Below are 21086 nucleotides of genomic sequence, written 5' to 3' on the forward strand. Positions count from 1 at the left end.
TCAATAACCGACTCAGAAAAACCACGTTTTGATAAAATCAAGCGTTCAATTTCCAAGCAGTCAGCTTCAGAGAAGTTAGATTTTGATGTTTGAATGGACCCTGTATCAGAAGGTCCTGTCTTAGAGGTAGAGACCAAGGCGGACAGGATGACATGTCCGCTAGATCTGCATACCAAGTCCTGCGTGGCCATGCAGGCGCTATTAGAATCACTGATGCTCTCTCCTGTTTGATTTTGGCAATCAATCGAGGAAGCAGCGGGAAGGGTGGAAACACATAAGCCATCCCGAAGTTCCAAGGTGCTGTCAAAGCATCTATCAGAACCGCTCCCGGATCCCTGGATCTGGACCCGTAGCGAGGAAGTTTGGCGTTCTGGCGAGACGCCATGAGATCTATCTCTGGTTTGCCCCAACTTCTATTTGGGCAAAGACCTCCGGATGAAGTTCCCACTCCCCCGGATGAAAAGTCTGGCGACTCAAGAAATCCGCCTCCCAGTTCTCCACTCCCGGGATGTGGATTGCTGACAGGTGGCAAGAGTGAGACTCTGCCCAGCGAATTATCTTTGATACTTCCATCATTGCTAGGGAGCTTCTTGTCCCTCCTTGATGGTTGATGTAAGCTACAGTCGTGATGTTGTCCGACTGAAACCTGATGAACCCCCGAGTTTTTAACTGGGGCCAAGCCAGAAGGGCATTGAGAACTGCTCTCAATTCCAGAATGTTTATTGGCAGGAGACTTTCCTCCTGATTCCATTGTCCCTGAGCCTTCAGAGAATTCCAGACAGCGCCCCAACCTAGTAGGCTGGCGTCTGTTGTTACAATTGTCCAGTCCGGCCTGCTGAATGGCATCCCCCTGGACAGATGTGGCCGAGAAAGCCACCATAGAAGAGAGTTTCTGGTCTCTTGATCCAGATTCAGAGTAGGGGACAAGTCTGAGTAATCCCCATTCCACTGACTCAGCATGCACAATTGCAGCGGTCTGAGATGTAGACGTGCAAAGGGTACTATGTCCATTGCTGCTACCATTAAGCCGATCACCTCCATGCATTGAGCTACTGACGGGAGTTGAATGGAATGAAGGACACGGCATGCATTTAGAAGCTTTGTTAATCTGTCTTCTGTCAGATAAATCTTCATTTCTACAGAATCTATAAGAGTCCCCAAGAATGGAACTCTTGTGAGAGGAAAGAGAGAACTCTTCTTTTCGTTCACTTTCCATCCATGCGACCTTAGAAATGCCAGAACTAACTCTGTATGAGACTTGGCAGTTTGAAAGCTTGAAGCTTGTATCAGAATGTCGTCTAGGTACGGAGCTACCGAAATTCCTCGCGGTCTTAGTACCGCCAGAAGGGCACCCAGAACCTTTGTGAAGATTCTTGGAGCTGTAGCCAATCCGAATGGAAGAGCTACAAACTGGTAATGCCTGTCTAAGAAGGCAAACCTTAGATACCGGTAATGATCTTTGTGAATCGGTATGTGAAGGTAAGCATCCTTTAAATCCACTGTGGTCATGTACTGACCCTTTTGGATCATGGGTAAGATTGTCCGAATAGTTTCCATTTTGAACGATGGAACTCTTAGGAATTTGTTTAGGATCTTTAAATCCAAGATTGGCCTGAAAGTTCCCTCTTTTTTGGGAACCACAAACAGGTTTGAGTAAAACCCTTGTCCTTGTTCCGACCGCGGAACCGGATGGATCACTCCCATTAATAACAGATCTTGTACACAGCGTAGAAACGCTTCTTTCTTTATCTGGTTTGTTGACAACCTTGACAGATGAAATCTCCCTCTTGGGGGAGAGAATTTGAAGTCTAGAAGGTATCCCTGAGATATGATCTCTAGCGCCCAGGGATCCTGAACATCTCTTGCCCAAGCCTGGGCGAAGAGAGAGAGTCTGCCCCCCACTAGATCCGGTCCCGGATCGGGGGCCCTCGATTCATGCTGTCTTTGGGGCAGCAGCAGGTTTCCTGGCCTGCTTGCCCTTGTTCCAGGACTGGTTAGGTTTCCAGCCTTGTCTGTAACGAGCAACAGCTCCTTCCTGTTTTGGTGCAGTGGAAGTTGGTGCTGCTCCTGCTTTGAAATTCCGAAAGGGACGAAAATTAGACTGTCTAGCCTTAGCTTTGGCTTTGTCTTGAGGCAGGGCGTGGCCCTTACCTCCTGTAATGTCAGCGATAATTTCTTTCAAACCGGGCCCAAATAAAGTTTGCCCCTTGAAAGGTATATTAAGTAATTTGGACTTAGAAGTTACATCAGCTGACCAGGATTTTAGCCACAGCGCCCTACGTGCCTGAATGGCGAATCCTGAGTTCTTAGCCGTAAGTTTGGTTAAATGTACTACGGCCTCCGAAATGAATGAATTAGCTAGTTTAAGGACTCTAAGCCTGTCCGTAATGTCGTCCAGCGTAGCTGAACTAAGGTTCTCTTCCAGAGACTCAATCCAAAATGCTGCCGTCGCCGTAATCGGCGCGATGCATGCAAGGGGTTGCAATATAAAACCTTGTTGAACAAACATTTTCTTAAGGTAACCCTCTAATTTTTTATCCATTGGATCTGAAAAAGCACAGCTATCCTCCACCGGGATAGTGGTACGCTTAGCTAAAGTAGAAACTGCTCCCTCCACCTTAGGGACCGTTTGCCATAAGTCCCGTGTGGTGGCGTCTATTGGAAACATCTTTCTAAATATTGGAGGGGGTGAGAACGGCACACCGGGTCTATCCCACTCCTTAGTAACAATTTCAGTTAGTCTCTTAGGTATAGGAAAAACGTCAGTACTCGCCGGTACCGCAAAGTATTTATCCAACCTACACAATTTCTCTGGTATTGCAACAGTGTTACAATCATTCAGAGCCGCTAAAACCTCCCCTAGTAATACACGGAGGTTCTCCAATTTAAATTTAAAATTTGAAATATCTGAATCCAATCTGTTTGGATCAGAACCGTCACCCACAGAATGAAGCTCTCCGTCCTCATGCTCTGCAAGCTGTGACGCAGTATCAGACATGGCCCTAGTATTATCAGCGCACTCTGTTCTCACCCCAGAGTGATCACGCTTGCCTCTTAGTTCTGGTAATTTAGCCAAAACTTCAGTCATAACAGTAGCCATATCTTGTAATGTTATCTGTAATGGCCGCCCAGATGTACTAGGCGCCACAATATCACGCACCTCCCGGGCGGGAGATGCAGGTACTGACACGTGAGGCGAGTTAGTCGGCATAACTCTCCCCTCGCTGTTTGGTGAAATTTGTTCAATTTGTACAGATTGGCTTTTATTTAAAGTAGCATCAATACAGTTAGTACATAAATTTCTATTGGGCTCCACCTTGGCATTGGAACAAATGACACAGGTATCTTCCTCTGAATCAGACATGTTTAACACACTAGCAATAAACTTGCAACTTGGTTACAATCTTATTTAACAAAAACGTACTGTGCCTCAAAGAAGCACTAAACGATTAAATGACAGTTGAAATAATGAACTGAAAAACAGTTATCGCATCAATCCTTGAAAAACAACACAACTTTTAGCAAAGGTTTGTTCCCATTAGTAAAGTAACAATAATTAAATTTGAAACATAAAAATTACAGAGCAACGTCTTTTAATCACAGTCAATATATAAGTCTCACAGCTCTGCTGAGAGAATCTACCTCCCTCCAAAGAAGTTTGAAGACCCCTGATTTCTGTTAGAGATGAACCGGATCATGCAGGAAATACAAGAGTAACTGACTGGAAATTTTTGATGCGTAGCAAAGAGCGCCAAAAACGGCCCCTCCCCCTCACACACAGCAGTGAGAGAGAAACGAAACTGTCACAATTAAAACAAGCAAACTGCCAAGTGGAAAAATAATGCCCAAACATTTATTCACTCAGTACCTCAGAACATGCAAACGATTCTACATTCCAGCAAAAACGTTTAACATAATAAATACCTATTAAAAGGTTTAATGTACTTTTAACAGAGTAATTCCAGTGAAATACCATCCCCAGAATACTGAAGTGTAGAGTATACATACATGTCATTATAACGGTATGGCAGGATTTTCTCATCAATTCCATTCAGAAAATAAAAACTGCTACATACCTCAATGCAGATTCATCTGCTCGCTGTCCCCTGATCTGAAGCTTTTACCTCCCTCAGATGGCCGAGAAACAGCAATATGATCTTAACTACTCCGGTTAAAATCATAGTAAAAAACTCTGGTAGATTCTTCTTCAAACTCTGCCAGAGAGGTAATAACACGCTCCGGTGCTATTGTAAAATAACAAACTTTTGATTGAAGTTATAAAAACTAAGTATAATCACCATAGTCCTCTCACACATCCTATCTAGTCGTTGGGTGCAAGAGAATGACTGGGAGTGACGTAGAGGGGAGGAGCTATATGCAGCTCTGCTGGGTGAATCCTCTTGCATTTCCTGTTGGGGAGGAGTTATATCCCAGAAGTAATGATGACCCGTGGACTGATCACACATAACAGAAGAAAACTACAAATATAACACCACATTCACTTTACCCTTTCGAGAGGGACCTTGTTGCTTAGAGCCGGCAAAGAGAATGACTAGGGGGGTGGAGCTAGAGGGGGAGCTATATGGACAGCTCTGCTGTGTGCTCTCTTTGCCACTTCCTGTTAGGAAGGAGAATATCCCACAAGTAAAGGATGAACCTGTGGACTGGATACACCTTACAAGAGAAACAAAAATTAAACAATTCTGACACGTCTCTGCCAACCTCCTGGGACGAAAGGCAAAGAATGACTGGGGGATGAGGGGAGTAATTAAGCCTTTGGCTGGGTTGTCTTTGCCACCTCCTGGTGGCCAGGTTCTTATTTCCCCAAAGTAATGAATGGCACCTTTATACCCCCAATGGCTGGAGCACTCACCCCTTCCTATGACCCAGGCTCAACAGAGAAACCGTACGATCAGGAAGAAGAGAAGATCAGTGTGGCCACACCCAGTCACGTGGTGCGCCACGCAGGACTGCCCCTGCTGCAGCTAAAAGCGCGCCAAGCCTAACAGGCTGCGCAGCTAAGCAAAATGAAAGTAAAACCTATATGTTCCAACATCTGCCTGAGCCTCATCTCACACATGTTGCAGCATAAACACAATATTTACATTATGTGATTAATCCCCCCTGTTCAATAATCCCCTTCCGGAGATATTAACCCTTGATTCGATACAGATAAAATGTATAAAATGAAACGATCTGACCGGAATCTATGCCGTGGAACAGAAACACAGCCTCTAAAGTTTGACAGTCTTGTAGCATCGCTCCTGACATGGACTTCAGTGAAAAAGCAGGCAGTGAAACTCGTCAAGACTGATTGCTTAAGGAGCTGTTAACACGAGTCTGGATGGGTTCGCAGAAAGACTCTCCCTGCATCTCCAGACTAACATTCGTCAATGTTCTCAATGAGATGTTGACAAGACTACTTAAAACTTCAGTCCCATTCCGAAGAGTAGATACCCTTCATAAGGAACAACTCTGTATCTTCTAACACTTTTCTGGCAACCTCCTGTGATGAAAGGCAAATAATGACTGGGGGATGAGGGAAGTGGGGGAGGTATTTAAACCTTTGCCTGGGGTGTCTTTGCCTCCTCCTGGTGGCCAAGTTCAGTATTTCCCACAAGTAAGGAATGAAGCCGTGGACTCTCCTCATATTAAGAAGGAAATATGTATTAAAAAGTTTGGAATTTCAAATAATTGAAAACTTGTGAAGTGTGTATTTATCTGTAAAAACCAAAAAAATGGACAGATTGCAGATATATGTGCTGCATACGTAAGTCAACATCACTTCAATAGCCACACAAGCAAGTTAAAAGGACCAAAGTATTATGCTCTTCAAAATGACAAGCTCTGAAGCAAGAATGTTTAATTTGATTTTCGTCTGCCTTTAAAACACTCATCTATGGTCACTAACACAAATTAGAGCATGTCATTTTCATATTAGAATACCCCCTTGAGCTTTCTTTTACATAGTCAAAATGGAAAATATGTGAGTTTCATCAAGGGAAAAGTTATATTAGTATTACTGTATAGCGCAGCACAATTACTGCCCAGCACAGCAACAGTCAAACCTTCTTACCACTTCTTGCATACAAATAAGTCAGCAGTAGGAAGAATAAAGGGATATGAAGCCTAAACATTTTTTTTCAGGATTCAGATTTCTGGTGCACTATATGGCAGCAGTTTTGCCAGAATGTTATTCATTTGCAGGAGCACTAGATGACAGAACTATTTCCTGCCATGTAGTTCTCCAGATGCCTACCTAGTTATCTTTCAACACAGAATATCATGAGAACAATGCAAATTTGATAATAGAAGTAATTTGGAAACTATTTTTAAAATGGTGAGCTCTGTCTAAATCACACAAAAAAAAATGTTTGGGTTTCATATCTCTTTTAAGAGAGGTTAAATGTACTTGGAAATTTTCTTCAAGAAAACGGAGCTTAAAATGGACATAATACTCATATGCTAAATCACTTGAAACTGATGCAGTATAACTGTAAAAAGCTGACAGGAAAATATCACCTGAGCATCTCTATGTAAAAAAGGAAGATATTTTACCTAACAATTTCCTCGGCTCAGCAGAGTAAAGGCTGTGACACACTGCAATCGATGCGGTGCAAGGTGAAGCAGCTGCTTCGCTACGCGTCACATCTCTTCTGAATGTTCAAATATTTTATCTCTGAGCGCTCAGCTACGCGACCTGACGCAGCAGAGTGCTCAGAGATGAAAAGGCAGGACACACTGAGTGCGCACAGCTGCATCTACACGCCGCTCCGCTTGCAGTGTGTCACAATCTTAAGTTCTGTGTAAAAAGTTACACTCAGCTGCAGGTAAAAAAAATAAAAATGAAGAAATGAACAGCAGCCAATCAGCATCAACAGTGCTGAGGGCATGAACTCTTTAACTGTGATCTCATGAGATTTAATTGTAAACTTCCTTACACTGAATAGGGAAATAAGGTGAGTGTGCATGAAAGCTCGCTCCTTCCGCTGTCCTGGGACAGACATACTGATTTGCTGCTTAGAAGTCCTTTACAATGGGATGTGACTACTGAGAAACTTTTGAGGTAAAATATCTCTTTTTACATAGAAATGTTCAGGTGATATTTTCTAGTCAGCTTTATACAGCTATACTGCATCACTTTCAAGTGTTTAAACATTTGGGTATTATGGCCCTTTAAAGATTTTTTTTTTTTCTTTTTAATGATTCAGATATATCATGCAATTTTAAAACAACTTTCTAAATTACTTCTATTATCAAGTCAAGGGAAAAATAAAAAATCTGAAAGTGATTAATTCCCAGTGATTTTATTTTGCATCTTGAAAATGTGTGCTAATATTGACCAGGTTTTTATTGATAGGTTTTCCTTCGTTCATGAAATGTGGCCCTAAAAAAAACATTTTTTTTTTTACAAATTTGGGCTCCAAATTTACAGGCTTTTGTAAAAAAAGTTTACCTTACTGTGACAATTACAAATCAATTGTGTAAAAGGTAAATGTTTGCTTCTGCCAGATTCTTTACCAGCTTATCATACAACACTTCCTAAGCATTATATTTCAGAAAACAGAAGCCGAGGCTTTTTTACCCACAAGGGACATTACAAGCTACCAGGCAATATGCTTCACATGAGGTGTGTCTCTTTTTAGAACTTTAACCCCTTAGAGACCAGATCATTTTTCAATTTTCTTACTGTTTAGTACAAGGGCTATTTTTACATTTCTGCAGTGTTTGTGTTTAGATGTAATTTTCCTCTTACTCATTTACTGTACCCACATATTATATACCGTTTTTCTCGCCATTAAATGGACTTTCTAAAGATACCATTATTTTCATCATATTTTATAATTTACTATAATTTTTTTGTATAATATATGATGAAAAAATGAAAGAAACACACTTTTTCTAACTTTGACCGCCAAAATCTGTTACACATCTATAACCACAAAACTATACTAAATAGTTTAGAAACACCCAATGTTTACATGTTCTTTGCTTTTTTTTAGCAATTTATAGGGCAATAAATACAAGTAGCACTTTGCTATTTCCAAACCCTTTTTTTAAAAAAAATAGCGATAGTTACATTGTAACACTGATCTGTCAGGAATCCCTGAACATCCCTTGACATGTATATATTTTTTTTAGTAGACAACCCAAAGTATTGATTTAGGCCCATTTTGGTATATTTCATGCCACCAGTTTGCCGCCAAATGCAATCAAATAAAAAAATATTGTTCACTTTTTCACTAACTTTGGCGTTGCTGTTTGGTAATTAGAAGGCCACTAAATGCCGCTGCGCACCACACTTTTATTTATACCCAGCAGTTAAGGGGTTAATTAGGTAGCTTGTAGGGTTAATTTTAGCTTTATTGTAGAGATCAGCCTCCCACACCTAACCATTGTCACCGCCATCTTAAAATTCTGCCAGTACTTATATATATATATATTCTCTTATTTATGTGTAAAATTGTTTAGGCTTGCGCTGTGTTTTAACGCAAAAATTTAATTTGCTTAAATATGCAGTTCCTCCTGATGTGTTTCTGAGCAGCTTAGTCTAGTGATTCCACTATCATCAAAATGGAACAAACAATTATGGAAAGTATCTAGGGGGTACCAGACTATAGCGCTTGTAGAAAGGAAGTAACATAAAGGGGAGCACAGTTTTAAGGTGTAACACAAATGTACTGATTTACAGCAGGCTCACCTTTTTGTCTTTCAGTCTGAGAAGTCTGTGTAGTGTCTTTGCTTCTTCTCTGTAGAGTATGGTAGTATTTAGAAATCAAAGATGATTGGCCTCTGTGTGGTGCCAATTAAGGTATTTATTTTCAAGAAAACAGAATTTATGCTTACCTGATAAATTACTTTCTCCAACGGTGTGTCCGGTCCACGGCGTCATCCATTACTTGTGGGATATTCTCCTCCCCCACAGGGAAAGGCAAGGAGAGCACACAGCAAGAGCTGTCCATATAGTCCCTCCCAGGCTCCGCCCCCCCAGTCATTCGACCGACGGTTAGGAGAAAAAAAGGAGAAACTATAGGGTGCCGTGGTGACTGTAGTGTATAGAGAGATACATTTTTCAAACCTGATTAAAAAACCAGGGCGGGCCGTGGACTGGACACACCGTTGGAGAAAGTAATTTATCAGGTAAGCATAAATTCTGTTTTCTCCAACATTGGTGTGTCCGGTCCACGGCGTCATCCATTACTTGTGGGAACCAATACCAAAGCTTTAGGACACGGATGAAGGGAGGGAGAAAATCAGGTTACCTAAACAGAAGGCACCACGGCTTGCAAAACCTTTCTCCCAAAAACAGCCTCCGAAGAAGCAAAAAGTATCAAATTTGTAGAATTTGGCAAAAGTGTGCAGAGAAGACCAAGTTGCTGCCTCACATATCTGATCAACAGAAGCCTCGTTCTTGAAGGCCCATGTGGAAGCCACAGCCCTAGTAGAGTGAGCTGTGATTCGTTCAGGAGGCTGCCGTCCGGCAGTCTCATAAGCCAATCGGATAATGCTTTTCAGCCAGAAAGAAAGAGAGGTAGCAGTAGCTTTTTGTCCTCTCCTCTTACCAGAATAAACGACAAACAAAAAAGAAGTTTTGTCTGAAATCCTTTGTTGCTTCTAAATAGAACTTTAAAGCACGGACTACATCTAAATACCACAAACTCCTCACCATCCCCGAGGAGATGCTACTTGTTCAGAGCGGCAAGGAGAATGACTGGGGGGGGCGGAGCCTGGGAGGGACTATATGGACAGCTCTTGCTGTGTGCTCTCCTTGCCTTTCCCTGTGGGGGAGGAGAATATCCCACAAGTAATGGATGACGCCGTGGACCGGACACACCAATGTTGGAGAAATAAAATCTCCTTGTTAGAAAGGGGTTGAGTAACAGGCTTCCCCTCTCAGGGGTGTTGTAGATGCCTTTTAATGAAATAAATAAATGAAGCAAATGCCAGTGATTAGTGCAAATAAAATCTTTATTTTAGCACAAAAACAAACCAGTGTTTGTGCTGGTGAATTAAAAAAGTCTCTTTGTGTTAGGTAAAAACTTTGTGCAGAAATTTGGGGTATTTAACTTCCCAAACAGGCTGTGATGGTAGTCGCCTTGATTATGCACAAACAGTGCATTGGATTCCTTGAAGATTTATGTCTCCAGATGGTGTAAAGATTAAGGTTTATGCAAGATTTTGGGGTATTTTCCTTCCCAAATAGGCTGTGATGGTTGCTGTCCTGAACTTACATAAACAGTATAGAGGATTCCTTGATGATCCCTGTTGGTTTCTCTTTGTTTGCAAAAAGACAGGAAAGACCTGTGGAGGTTACAAAACACCTCACTTCTTCTACAACCCACACAGGAACCTTCAGGAATCGTTATTTTCCTCAAAGTAAAAAACGGAACTTTTTACTTTTTGCAAAAAAAGAGAAACCAACAGGGATCATCAAGGAATCCTCTATACTGTTTATGTAAGTTCAGGACAACAACCATCACAGCCTGTATGGGAAGGAAAATACACCAAAATCTTGCATAAACCTTAAAGGGACAGTCAAGCATAAATTAAACTTTCATTATTCAGATATGACTTAATTTTAATTGACTTTCCAATTTACTTTTATCATCACATTTACTTTTTTCTCTTGGTATTCTTAGTTTAAACTAAACATAGGTAGGCTCATATGCTAATTTCTAAGCCTTTGAGGGCTGCCTCTTATCACATGCTTTTAAATCTCTTTTCAACACAAAGAGACAGAAAGTACAGGTGAGCCATATAGATAACACTGTGTTCAGGCACAGGGGGTTATTTAAGATCTAGCACAACACAATGCTAAATTTAAGACAATAAATAAACAGTCACAGTCATGTGATCAGGGGGCTGGAAGAAGGTTCCTAGATACAAGGTAATCACAAAGGTAAAAAGTTTATTAATATAACTGTTGGGTATGCAAAACTGGGGAATGGGTAATAAAGGGATTATATATCTTTTAAAACAATAACAATTCTATGGTTGACTGTCCCTTTAACCTTTACACCATCTGGAGACAAAAAATTTCAAGGAATCCTCTGCACTGTTTGTGCATAATCAAGGGGACGACCATCACAGCCTGTTTGGGAAGTTAAATACCCCAAATTTCTGCACAAAGTTTTTACCTAAAACCACCAAGAGACTTTTAATTCACCAGCACAAACACTGGTTTGTTTTTGTGCTAAATTAAAGGAGATTTTATTTGCACTAATCACTGGCATTTGCTTCATTTATTTATTTCATTAAAAGGCATCTACAACACCCCTGAGAGGGGAAGCCTGTTACTCAACCCCTTTCTAACAAGGAGATTTTATTTCTTGAAAATAAATACCTTAATTGGCACCACACAGAGGCCAATCATCTTTGATTTCTAAATACTACCATACTCTACAGAGAAGAAGCAAAGACACTACACAGACTTCTCAGACTGAAAGACAAAAAGGTGAGCCACAAAAAAGTACACACACATATATATATATATATATATATATATATATATACACATACACATACATATATATACACATACATACACACACACATACATATACACACATACATACACTGTCACAAACTTTGGGTTTCTCACGGAAATTTACATACTGCTAGTACAATCATGACACAAATGGTTGTTAAAGCTTCTCTGGGATCCCCTTTGTTTAGAAATAGCAAACATATATGGCTTTGCCATTGCCTTTTGATAATTAGAAGGCTGCCAATTGAAGCTGCGCAGCACATGTCGAAATTTCCAGCAGCGAAGGGGTTAATCAGGTAGCTTGTAAGGTTAATTTTAGCTTTAGTGTAGAGATCAGCCTCCCACTTGACACTTCACACCGCGAACCCTCCTAATCTGCTCTCTTCCCTCCCTCACCACCATCATTTTTTTTTTCCAGCAGTGTATAATCCCATCTTACCGTCCCAACCTCCCTGATCCCTCCCAAAGAGCTCTCCAACTCTTCCCCCTCTGATTAGTAGCCACAATCTTAGGTATTGGCAGCTGTCTGCCAATACCAATAAACTCACACATATATATATATATATATATATATATTATTTTTTATTTTATTTTTAAGTTTAGTGGTCTTCCAGCTCCCCCCTCCAGTGATCATTGGTTAGGGACGCCCCCACCCCACTTTTTCCTTGTTGTGTAGCTGCCATTCCTCCCTCTCCATTTATATATATTTTCCTGAAGTAGGGTCCTCCCACTCCCACCCTCTGCTGCCGGACCGCCCGCCTCTCTGATTCCCTCCCACAGCTCCTGCCGTCACCAGCAGAGGATCGCTACAGATGGTAACTGACATATATACGTTGTGCAATACGATAAGCAAAGTAAAGCACGACGTTTAGATACGTTGCTAAGTCCACACTTTCCTCACTATCATATATGGACAATCTTTTAGACCCTTTTTTTTTTTTTTTTTTTTTTTTAAGTATATAAATATCAAATCCCTCTGCTTGTCCATTCGGTGTAAATGGCCCAGGTGATGTAATTTATGGCATTGCCCCGGATTCCCTGACACTCGATAATACAACTACACTACCACTAACACAGTTTTCTCCCCAGAAACCTAATTAATGGGCACATCCCCCAGCTGATATTACTAACCACCTTGATAAAATTTTAGCCAACCTTAAACTAAAAAACAGCCAATATTTTTTTTCAGTGTTCATTGCCCACATTTTGTAATTATTGGGTTAATCATGTAGTTAATTAGCGGTTTTGAGTTTTGGTTAAAGCAGTGATTTGCCACCTTTTTTTGCATTAAAAAATCCTGTGGCACACCACCATCCCAAAATTTTACAAAATCACACATTGTAGCCTAATACAGGATATAGATAGATAGATAGATAGATATACACACACACATACATATATACATACACACACATACATACACACACTGTACTGTGCTGTCATGCCATGCCTCCTACAAACTATACATGACATATTGACATTCATTCACAAACACCCCCGCACTGTTGTCAGTCTGCAGCGGCACACCTGAGGATCTCTCATGGCACACTGGTTGAAAAACACTGGGTTAAAGGACCAGTACACTCAAGGATGTTAGTTATGTAACACCATTAGCACAGTTTAACCAAGTATAGTAGGTAAATAAACATAATTATTAGAATAATAAAACTTTTTTTTTTTCTTCATTAGGAACACCCAGACAAAAGGGCTGGGTTACACAGCTCTATTACCCCGCCTCATGACCAATCAGCATTCGCTATTTAAAAATATGCAAATGTCACACTCCTTTAATGTCAACCACAGTGTGCGCTCAAGCGAAAACAGAGGTTTGTTATGTAGTGCTAGGGACTTTGCTATGCAACTGTCAGCTGCTGGGGATAGGACAGTGACTCATGTGCATAGCGTAACATAGGGTCTGATGGAGCCGATGTACGGCTTTATCTCACTGTGTGTAGCTGTAAGAACGGGACCCGCAGTTCCTGGTGCCTATAAAATGTATTAGCTGTGGGAGATACATATATACATATTAGTGCACAGTACATCAGGTTTATCAGACCCCATGTTATCCCATTGACATGAATCGCTAAAGCTCCCTTGTTTTTGCTCTGTGCAGTGAGTGATTGGGCTGTACATCGTAACACAGAGTCAGAAGGAGCTGGAGAGGCTGGTGGCACCAGTGATTATCGTTCCTTGTACCGGTGGTGCACCTTCCTGCCCCGAGTCACTGTCCTTTGTGCGCTTTATACACTAGAGCAGCCTGCCCAATGTGTAGTGCGATTCGCATGCACCAGTAGGGAGGGAAATAAAATCTTCACCCCCCGCTGAACATAGACACGCAATTGCAGTGACATCCTAGGGGCTGGAGCATGCGCCCTGCTCAGAAGGGATTGTGCTCGTGTGGCCGCGCGGCCAGAAAATATCAAAATAGGTATTGTTAGCAACCCAAAAAAGCGGAAGATTGCAAAAATAATTTTATTCCGTTACAAAACGAATTCTAAAATAAATCAACACAGACCTAGGTTTACTTTAACTTGATAAATGCAATAAAATTAGTTCTTAATTTGGGTAAACTGTCCCTTTAAATACCATTTTTAAATAAACATAATATTGCATCATTTTCTGTGTATTGGAAAACCTCTAGGTAAGGGATTAATACAACATGCAGGTCTATTAAAACATACATATAAAAACTTCTTAGTGCACAGTGTAAATCTATTAGCATCCTAGATGAGGTAAGATTATTAAACAGAGGCTAAAAATCTCCTCTCCTTACATACACCCCCGACATTCTTCCATCCCTACATGTCCACACCAGTGCATGCTCCAACCAGGGACTTTACCACACTTCCATCATTTTAATTGCTACATCCATGCAGTAGGTTAGACTGAAGTCTGCATGAATTTTTAATAGGATACTATGTTCAGTTTAGGTATTAAAACTTAAACAAACAACATTAACCTACGCCAACATATCTTATACCCTTAGCTTTTCTCTCTAAAAACTAGGATAGCACACTTGGTCACATATACCCCAACTATCAATATAATAGATTTGTTTTTACGGTTTTACCATTAAAGGGACAGGATACCCAAATGTTGAAGCACTTAAAAGTAATGCAACATAGCTGTAAAACTCTGATTAGAAAATATCACCTGAACATCTCTATGTAAAAAGGGAAGATATTTTACCTCAAAATGTCCTAAGTATTACTATTGTTATTATTATTATTATTATTGTTATTAATACCTTGGTATCCGTCTGATGTAGAATTCTTGCTACTCATATGCTTTTGTAAATTCGAAAATCAATAAAAAGATTTAAAATAAAAAAAATAAAAAAATGTCCTAAGTATTCACACCCCACTGTAAAAAGACTTTAAGCAGCCAATCACACAAGATTTCAGTAAAATTTCATGAGATCACAGCAAAGGCAAAGCCTTATCTCAGCACTGCTGATGGGCTAGTTTTTTTCCCCCCAACTTGCAGCTGGACAGAAGCTGAAGTTTAACTGTTTACACAGCACTTACTCTGGTGAGCTGCAGAAATTGAGGTAAAATATCTTCCTTTTTTACAGAGATGTTCAGGTGATATTTTTGTCATCTTTTTACAGTTAGCATATGAGTATTATGTCCTTTTAAGTGAATAACCAACAAGGTGACATGTTTTCATAGTCCTCAAAAATGAAATCTTGGTGTGTTTAGGTTTGTTTGAAAGAAAACAGCACAGATGAACAATATACAGATGCAGCACTGACAACAATTTAGAATAGGTGTCAGTCCAGAGGTGCGATTATGGACTTTATGACATTCTTTGAAGATGGGCTGTCACTTATCAGCTGTCGCTTTCCATGTTTTCCGAGCAGCACACTTCTTTGATCAAAGTAGCAGAATCGCATCATAAAATGTATGAGTCCTGATTCAAAGCAACGACCATTTACTTTGAAAGCTGTAAATCTGCCCTATTTAATGGCTTTCTGTACAATGCGGAAAATAAATAAATAAATGTTGCTTATGTAACCTTGTAGCACCACAGGATTTGTTCTCCAGCATGAAAGGCTATAACAGGTGTAGGGAAACAAAAATCCAGCACAGGAGTGCATTGACAGGGCTACTAATTTTTTTAGTTATTTTACCATGAATGTAACCAATTCCACATTGCTCCACTATATCCAAAAATAGTGCCAGCACAGGCATTAGAAAAACACTGCTGAATGTGAATGGTGACGGGCTGGCAGAAAACAGGAAAACAAGGGTTAATATTCCACAGCACCAAGGTAAAACAAAAACAATCATTATCCATTGAAAGTAAAAAATATCTGACAAAGCTTGCCACAAATCACTGCAGTCCACTATAAATACACACTATTGTAAGAGCAGCAAAAAATCATGGTAATGTATCATATGGAAACATCAGAATTGCACACTGCTCTCTCAGTATACTTCATCTGAATATATTAAGGCCTAACAAGCACACAAAAAAGCTTATGCATAGCTGACACATTCAGTCTAAATATAGGAGACAATAAGAGTATCAAGGAACCAGTGAGAATGCTTTTTTTGCAGAGATATATGTGGAATAACGTTAACATTGGGAGACAAAAGTCACATTTTAGAAACCATGGCTATGTGGCTTCTGCAATTGACAAGCTCTTTATCACAACTAGACCACTCCAGACAAACCCTTAATCTAGCTCAGAGGGTGAAAGGGTTAACAAAACAGTATCTTCCATTCTCTATAGTCATACATAGACCTAGTAAATCACCATCCAGAAGTAAAGGAATTAGAAAGGCATACCTGCGCCAAGAGAAAAAAGAAAAAGCAGGGTAAAAAGTGCAAACTGGTAAAGGTCAGGTCTCGTGGACTCTCAGCATCATGAAAATAATTAAAGTGTCAGTAAACCTCAAAAATAATGTTATAGAATTCTGTACATAGTGCAGAATTATATAACATTATATTAGCCTTATCTTTATAAAACATAATATTCCCTTTGAATTTAAAAAAAAAAAACGGCTGTTTTACAGACCCGCTCTGTGCTCTTCTGAGCGGGTCTGTTTTATTCACACAGCGCATCGGGCCAGCTGTGTAGTCACAGCCCGGCCCGACCGCGCCATAACACTAAGTGCAGCTCGCTCCTGCTCTGTCTGATAGCAGGAGCGAGCTGCACTGTGTATAATGGCGCGGTCGGGCCGGGCTGTGACTACACAGCTGGCCCGATGCGCTGTGTGAATAAAACAGACCCGCTCAGAAGAGCACAGAGAGCGGGTCTGTAAAACAGCCGTTTTTTTTTTTTAAAATTCAAAGGGAATATTATGTTTTATAAAGATAAGGCTAATATAATGTTATATAATTCTGCACTATGTACAGAATTATATAACATTATTTTTGAGGTTTACTGTCCCTTTAATTTATCAGGTAAGCATACGTTTTGTTTTCTTTCAATAGAGAATCCTAACGCTATCACGTGAGATCCTATATGTGAGCTGTAGTCTAAAACCAGAGGTGAAATAATCCTCTGATGGGTGAGAGCAGAATAATAACCATGGTTACTGATCAGCTGATTATTTCATCTGGGGTCTGGTTAGGGGTACTTGAGAAACACTGCACAAGACCACCATCTATGAAATAGGGAAAAACATTTCTGTGGTGTTCTATAGAATATTAGATCAGCCAAGTCTTAAAGATTTTAAAATAATCAATTTCATTGCAATTCATTTTTAAAAGCCAAACTCCACCCACCACTCTGGGCTTTAGTCCCCAAGGCAGAACATGCAGTGATCTGAGATGTCATCGCAGAAAATGCATCATGTCTGCAGAACAGGACACATGCAGGAACTGTCAGCGATTTAACTTTACAGCACTGTCAAACACATTAGACCGTTCTCTTCAAACAGTACTGTGATCTGGCTGCACTGTGTAAGTTTTCCTTATCACAGTGCATCCAGAGCAAAGTGCTGTTTGAAGTGAACAGTCAAATTTGCAGCAGCGCATTGATTGTTGATTGGCTCAAACCACGCCCTAACCTTTCCCAGTCTGTAAAGCGTTTTTTTGTGAATTTAAGACGTTCTTATGAACAATGCACTTTTTTATTACTACATTTCTATGTTAGACCAAGAGAAAAGAAAACAAATTTATTCAAGACATTTTACAATTTATTTTTTTGGCTGCAGCTAATTTGCAATCCAATTTTCAACTATTGCACTATATTTAAAAAAAAAAAAAAAAAAAAAAAAAAAAAAAAAAACTTTAAAATTGCGTTATCCTCCAGTTAACCAACACATTGCAACTGAACTGGTGCTTTAATGTAACTGCCTAATTTAAAATTGAATTTTATTTAAAATTATGATCTGCTGAATCAAAAAAAATCTCATTAGAGAAAGTGAAAAACGTTTGGGCTCTGGGGCCTTACCCTGGGCTAGTCACAGTCATAAAACTAGTATAAAGTCTATTGTTTTGCAGTTGTTATCTGATAAAGCCAATTAGAGACAAATGTTTAGCAGGGTTAGAAGAGTCAGCGGGGTGCATTTCAAGGTCTGAGAATTAGAAATTGCTCAATTCTCAGAGCTAAAATTACATTAAAAAAAAAAAAAAAAAAGGGAGGGACAATATAATGAAATAAATATTGCAAATTTGTTTCACTATGCATAACTATACATTTTATAGAAACAATCTCAAAGTGCTTACTGTTCCTTTATGGCAGGTAGAGGTACTAAAAAGGCATTGTGGCCTGCAGAACTTTCCTACTTAAAGGGATAGTAAACACCAAAAATGTTATGGTTTAAAAAGATAGATAGTCCCTTTAGTAACCATTCCCCAGTTTTGCATAACCAACACTGTTATAGAAAAATACTTTTTACCTCTGTAACTACCTTGTATCTAAGCTTCCGCTGACTGTCTCCTTTTGACAGACTTGCATTTCAGGCAATTAGTGCTGACTCATAGTGCAGAATTATATAACATTAGCTTAGTGGCAGATGTATACATTAAAGTATTGCAGAAAATGTTTCTGTTAAAGTTCATTTTACCAGAACGCCGCTCCTTGGTCTTTTTTTTATACAGCGCATCTAGCAACACTGTCTAGTCAGAGGGTGCCCGGTCGCGCCATTAAAAAAAAGTAGCTCGCTCCCGCTACTAGACCAGAGCGAGCTACATTCATTTTAATGGTGCGACCAGGCACACTGACTAGACAGTGTTGCTACGATGCGCTGTGTAAAAAAAAAAAAAACAGACCCGCTCAGTAGAGCAAGGAACGGCATTCTGGTAAAATGATCTTTTACATTAAAAATTTCTGCAATACTTTAATGTATACATCTGCCACTAAGCTAAGGTTATATAATTCTGCACTATATGCAGAATTATATAACATTAGTTTGTACGTTTACTGCCCCTTTAAATTCCTGCTTTTTAAATATAAGATAGCAAGAGAACGAAGAAACATTGATAATAGAAGTAAATTAGAAAAGGTGCTTAAAATTGCATGCTGTATCACGAAAGAAAAAAGTGGGTTTAGTATCCCTTTTTAAAGGGCCAGTAAATCTAGAAAATAATATTATATGATTCTGCACATAGTGCAGAATTATATAACATTATATTGGTGCTAGCTTTATGTAACATAATATTGCCTGTGAATTTTTATTTTAAAAAAAAAGGGGGGTTTTGAGACCCTCTGTGCTCTACTGAGCGGGTCTGGTTTTCCCTCCGAGCGCATCTGGGCAGCTGTCTAGTCACAGCCAAGCCGCGCCATTACACTCAATGTAGCTCGCTCCAGCTGTCAGACAGAGCAGGAGCAAGTTACACTACGTGTAATAGCGCGGTCGGGCTGGGCTGTGACTAGACTCAGAGGGAAAAATCAGACCAGCTCAGTAAAGCACAGAGGGCGGGTCTGAAAAACCCTCTTTTTTTAAATAAAAATTCACAGGCAATATTATGTTATATATAGCTAGCACTAATATGTTATATAATTCTGTGCATTATTATATAACATTATTTTCTAGGTTTACTGGCCCTTTAAGAGTATCATTGAGAAATGTCCTCTGTTTCATCCGATAGGCTTTTTTCCTATCAATTCTCCTCCGATTACTCATTCATGTGCTTTCCATATCCATCTGTTGTCTGATATTGAACCAGTATTTAAAATTAAAATAATATATGATAGATTGCTCTAATAAAGACAACCCTACAGACGCCCTATGTATTGGCCAATGTAAATTTGCAACTAATTAAGGAGAGGTCTCATCACAACCTGGGGTGTATGGTCGTATCGCCAACAATAACAAGGCTAGTGACATCAATCATTATGTAATCGATTTGTGAGTAACTAACATGGGGAAATTAATAAAATGTAGTCTCTCTCCTCTGGATGTTTTACCCTCCAAACTTTGTTAATTATTCAATGTGGTACAAGAGTAGTTTGTTTCTTTTGTTGGAATTATCAAGATTAAAATCCCCACATATGATCAATGTTCTTTTAGATCCCTCAAGTATCAAGCAGTTTAAAAAAAATTGCATCTTGTCGAGTTAGGAGCATATACTGTGTATTAACTAGGGTGAAGGGTGTAGTAGAACTATTATTATTTATAGATGACAAATTCTAGGATTTCACAGTATACATTAAATACATATAGGATTTATCTCCAGTTACTAGCCTCCTTTCATGGAGGGCAGATGTAATAACCCTATGATAGGCAATAAACCAGTTCCCAATCTATGGCTGAAATTAAAGTGAAGGTAAATTTTCATGAATGAGTGCCTGGTTTTTAATAATACTATTAAAAACAGGGGCACTTTCATTCATGAAACTTTACATTGCAGTGGTTTTGTTCAAATACTTACCTTTTTCTTCTTTCAAGCCGGACCAGTGACACCTCGCCCGCAGCTGCTCTGTACTTACGTCAGCAATGATGAATCCGACTCCCTACAATCATGGCTTCGCTGGTCCGGCTTGGAAGAAGAAAAAGGTATTTTAACAAAAATGCTGCAATGTAAATTTTCAAGAATGAAAGAGCCCATGTTTTTAATAGTATTTTTAAAAACCGGGCACTTGTTCGTGAAAATGTACCTTCCCTTTAAGACACAATTTTATAAAATGTATAAATAGAAATACTACATCAGGTTAGGGCAGGTAAACATATTTTGCAAAAACACCATAAATACCTCCAGTGAATTCAAAACAACATTTCATAGTCACATAGGGACATACAAATATGCGCATGGTTCCTGGACAGATACAGATTTTATTACGGGGGTTAGAGAGCAAATAAGATTATTTTTTCTAGTGAAAGGTGACAGAACACAAATCCTCAAATACAACCTGCCGCATAATAATTATATAATAAGGAATTCTAAAAATATTTAAACCACATATTTAACCACTTTTCTGCCGACTGATCATCAACTAATACAATGTGGCTGAGGCTTTCCCTGGCTGCAGACAAACAGGTAAGAAGTACTCTATATAGCAGGGGTTAAGAATATTCTTGGCAGCTACTACGGGCAAGATTTATCAAAGGTTAAGAAGCAGTGGTCATCCTCCTTAACGCACTTCACCATCTGTCCTGATCGCTTCCAGTGCTTTATAACCCTGAGGACATAGAGCGTACCT

The 21086-nt window shown here is 39.6% G+C and overlaps 1 protein-coding gene across 1 annotated transcript in view; it reads right to left on the bottom strand.

Annotated features, from left to right (window-relative positions):
* Nucleotides 1-21086, bottom strand: part of RSBN1L (round spermatid basic protein 1 like) — a gene marked incomplete in the record, with an annotated part of 431851 nt that overhangs the window by 395571 nt on the left and 15194 nt on the right.

Source organism: Bombina bombina, chromosome 6 (genome assembly GCF_027579735.1).
Source record: "Bombina bombina isolate aBomBom1 chromosome 6, aBomBom1.pri, whole genome shotgun sequence".
NCBI lineage: Eukaryota > Metazoa > Chordata > Amphibia > Anura > Bombinatoridae > Bombina > Bombina bombina.